The sequence below is a fragment of the Platalea leucorodia genome (assembly GCF_965183815.1).
Source record: "Platalea leucorodia genome assembly, chromosome: 7".
Classification (NCBI taxonomy): Eukaryota; Metazoa; Chordata; class Aves; order Pelecaniformes; family Threskiornithidae; genus Platalea; species Platalea leucorodia.
Window position 1 is genome coordinate 37,900,328 of NC_138829.1, and position 4,417 is coordinate 37,904,744.

The window sequence follows — 4,417 nt, forward strand, 5'->3', positions numbered from 1 at the left end:
GCCGCGCCTCCCCGCCGCCAAACTGCCGCCGCCGCCGCCGGGCGGACCGCGAACAGCTGACGGCGGCCCCGCCCTCGCCGCGCCGCGCCCCGCCCCCGCCCGCCGGCCAATGGGCGCAGAGGGGCGGGGCGCGCCGCGAGGGGCAACCGCCGCCGCGAGGGAGGTGCGCCCGGCCCCGCCCGCGGAGCGGCGCGGCGGAGGGCGAGAGGCGGGACCGGCACCGGGGCCCGCCTCCCCTCCCCTCCCCTCCCCTCGCCGGCCCGCCGAGGGCTGAGCCCGGCCCGGCCCCCTCGGGGGCGCAGCCGCCGCTGCCGTGTGCCACCCGCCAACTCCCCGCTCGCAGACGCCGTCCGGGCGAGTGCTGTGGGGGAGGCCCGAGTACTCGCTTCGCCGCTCTCCTCGTCGGTGCCGGCTGTGGGAAGGAGGCGGAGGAGAGGGCCCAGCCCGCGGCCCAGAGACGGGGCTGCGTGACAGGGAGAGCAGCCTTCGCTTAAGAACTGCTTTTCCATCCCTTGTCTTTGCGGGAAAATAAATGTCTCCGTCCTGTTTCAGGTGGCAGCAGGGAGGAAATAAGTGTCTGTCTGTCTGTCAGCCCTCAGCGGGACTCACGGCTGGGCCCAGGCCCCCCTGGAGCCACGCTCAGCCTGAGCCTCCTGCCCCAGCAATCGTCCCAAGCCAAGAGCAGAGCTACCATCGCTGCTGGGCTGGCTTTAAAACATGGGGGTTTGACTCCAGCTAGTTATTTTCCAACAAAACTCTTATTTCTTGGCTTTAAATGACTTAGAAAGTTCTCCTTGACTTTTAAAGTCTGAACATTGAGGTATGAGGGTCAAGGAGTGCTTTGCAGCATGTCCTGCTCCTTCCTGTATATGAGTAATACACAGGACTAAAGAACTAAACTGATAATGATAAATTCTCAGTAGTGCTTTCTGTGAAGTCCCCTCACTGAGAAGATGAAGAAAAAACAAAAAACCAAGCCTCACGCTCCGAACAACAGCTCAGTGCCATTTACCCTTACTCTACCGTTGATTTACCAGCTCCCCCTGAAATCAATAGCAAAATCTCACCAAGTTCAGAGAGGCAGGACCCAGCTCCTCAGCATGGAGCAGCACCCTGTCAGGCTGTTTTTAAAACTGATGTTACAAGATCACTTGGAAGGGAGACTTTAAAGCCCAGCTGGCAGCTGAGTAATGTTAATTGCTGTCAAGTCTGCCACACAGTTATTGAGGTTTGTAACTTAAACTCAGGGGAGGGGTTAGATTGGAAACCGATGACTAGCAAGGTGAGGCGAACTGCTGCAGGTTCCTTGTATCGCATTCTCCTGGCCAGGCTCTGTGAGCCTCTCCAGTTAAATGCTTCAGAGTCAGTGTGATTTTGGGTGAGGTATTTACAGTTGCCATTAATAGATCAACAGGCTAATAACATGCATCCTCTCCAAGAACCCATTTCTTTATGGTCCTTGTCCAAGGGTTCATTTCTACTCTTTTATTTGCCAGAAGGCTTGAGCCTTTGCTTTATTACAAGAAGATCAGCTCATGTTTGACTTGTACCTCACCACCAGGTGAGAAAGGACCGATTTCTTTCATTTTCAGTAAGGGCCAGGACCCTAAATTAATTAAGCCTCGTTGTCCACTTTTGACGGTCAAGGGAGTTGCGAGTAGGAGGGGAAAAGAATGCTGTTAAAAAAAAAAAGCAACAAAAGGCATTCTATATCTTCAAGATGTTCAAATTTTATCACACTGATGGTCAGGCCCTGGCAAAATGCCAGCTGCTGGAAGGCTTCTAATTTGAATGTGCATCACTATAAATAAAAAATGAATGTGCTATGATTCCAACCACTTATGTCTTCCAGACTGAGTAATAACTGCCTGCTGGTTAGGCTCATTAACAGTAAAAACCGTACCTGATCGGCTTTGTTTTCATCTCATTGAGCTGCAGTTGGGGCCACACTTTATATCCCCAGAGGCTGCGTTTTGGGAACTCCTACTGTGTAGAAAATGTATGGAAACTGAAATCTATGTATATAATCAGGCTGGATGGTAAGAGAGCTCAGGAAGGATATTTGTGCCTTTCAGTGATTAAAAAAAAAGATATGGCAGCATTTCTAAGAGAGGGGACTCAGAGGGATTCCTTGAGGAAATTAGACATTGTTAAGAAATGGCTCCGAGTAAATAGACCGAAACCAAGACAGAGACAGCGAGTCTGAAATGGAAAATTGTGAACCGGGGGCAAGTTATACCACCAGCCTCACCGCACTCTGCCGAGAGAGTGTTTCTACAATAGCATGGAGACAAACTTCTTACCTGGAGCAGGAGCCCCAGGGACGGATACTCTGCCAGAGAGTTTTTGCTCATTAGTGTACATGGTGGCATTTTGATTCAAGAGATGAATCTTAAATTGCATGCAGTAGTGTCCCTGTGACATCTGTGGAGGGAAATACTGTGCCATCCTATAGCCTTTCTGTCAGCCTGCTCTGCTGCTCAAAAGACTACTGAACAAAATCGCTGCTTTTATTTAGTTAGCCCCCCCTACATATTCCCCGCGTGTCTTCAGAACTATTTCTTCTTATTTTACTGACAAAACGCTATTGTCAGCCTTGTGGCGTAATTGCAGAGTACATTGTGATCTTAGGCACGGGTCTTGCGAGCTGCTCTGCCTGGGTGGGCTCCGAAACCCACACAGGGCCAACTTGACTTTGGTGGGGGGTAGTCTTGTCTCATGAGCTCAGTTTTCATTTCTATTTTTCTATTTTTCTAGCTCTCATGGTTGGAATAGGGAAATTAAGGGTGGCCTCATGGATCATAAAGCCAAGGATGAACAAGAAAAACATTCGGGGTTGATTCTATTTATTTTCTTATCTTAAGAACATTTGGTCAATGGGATGATTTTTCAGGGGGCTCAATCTGAGTGCTGAGGAGTGGAAAACACTGTCTCCTGCCCTGACACATATCAACAGACTAACTCTGTTCTGCCATATTTTACTGTTGTGTGAGGCAGAAAAAGCCTAGCTTGAATTCCAGGTTTTGACTGTTCTTGTGCATTCCTCATGCCAGCCGACCTCTTGGAGAAGGCTGGCCTCCGTCCTGACGGAAGGGCTCACGGCAGTCAGCACCCAGTGCTGGTAGGAGAAAATGTTGCACATTTTAAAAGGTGTGTTTGGGAGCAGGATCACTTGCTGACTATAAATCATAGTGAGAGGATATTGCTGTTGGGGTTTTCTTCTGAAGGGAGCAAATTTTAAGGCAGCTCGCCAGGGTTGCTCCTTTTAGCTTTTCTGAAACCAAAACTGAAACACTCCTTTTCTCCCCAGATAATGGCACTGCCTTGGGAAAATGCTTCATCCTCTCTCTTGGGGTGCTGTGCTTGACTCCTACTACAAATGCTGAAGGCAGGAGTTTGCATTTTCCACTCCGCGTTTCTCCTGTCAGACCTGCATAATTCACTCGTGGCCTTAGAGGCAGCGGGCTGAGGGAAACGCTGACAACCGGGCTTGAGGTGTGCACATTTCTGTGTATCACTGAACACGCTCTTGTATGCTGGGGTTATCCTGAATTTTTCCTCCCTGCTTTTTCTTCCTTTCTTTCTTTCTTTCATTCCCCTCCTCTCACAAAGACTTGCTGTACAATTCCATTTTCTCTAAGGAATTGTCCAATTCTACAGAGGCTTTGCACGGAACAGAATTTCTACACCATGCCAACAATTTAGGGGGAAGTTCCCATGAAGATTTCTCTTCCCTTTTATTGAAAAAAAGAGACCAAAAAAAGCATTTGTTCACATCTCTGGGTTTCTTCCATTGCCCGTCTTTTCCTCCTGATTCTGTACTCCTATCTATGTACTCCTATCATCTCATTCTTATGAGTTTGCTTCTCCTTCCTTTGTCATCTTTCCCTCTTGTATTCTGGACCAACTCCTGCAGCATAAACTCCCTCAGATATTTGACTCTGCTACTGGGATTTTGTAAGGGAAATGTGCTAGATATTAAAGTAAAATCTGTATATAAGGTTTACGGAGTTGCAGCCTCATTCTGTAAAGGCCTGATCCGCTCCTTGCCAAAGGCAAAGGAAAACTGACTTCAGAGGGGTAAGATCCAACTCTGAAATACCAAGAACTTTTTTGAGCACGCTTGGTAATGGACACTGAAGATACGCAGTACTCACCAGATATACCCAGTGCCAGGCAGAATTAGGTCTTTCCTCTATATCACTGCACGAAAAGTTATGGTGTTGTTAAATGTCACAGCTGGCTAATGTGTAACCTCGGGGCCTGACACCATGCTCTTCGCTGCCTGCAAGGGCTCCCTGCCTGCACGAGACTATTTGATTCTGGCACTCCGTCATCCCAGAACCACAGACTGGCTGAGGCTGGAAGGGACCTCTGGAGCTCATCTGGTCCACCCCCCTGCTCAAGCAGGGCCACC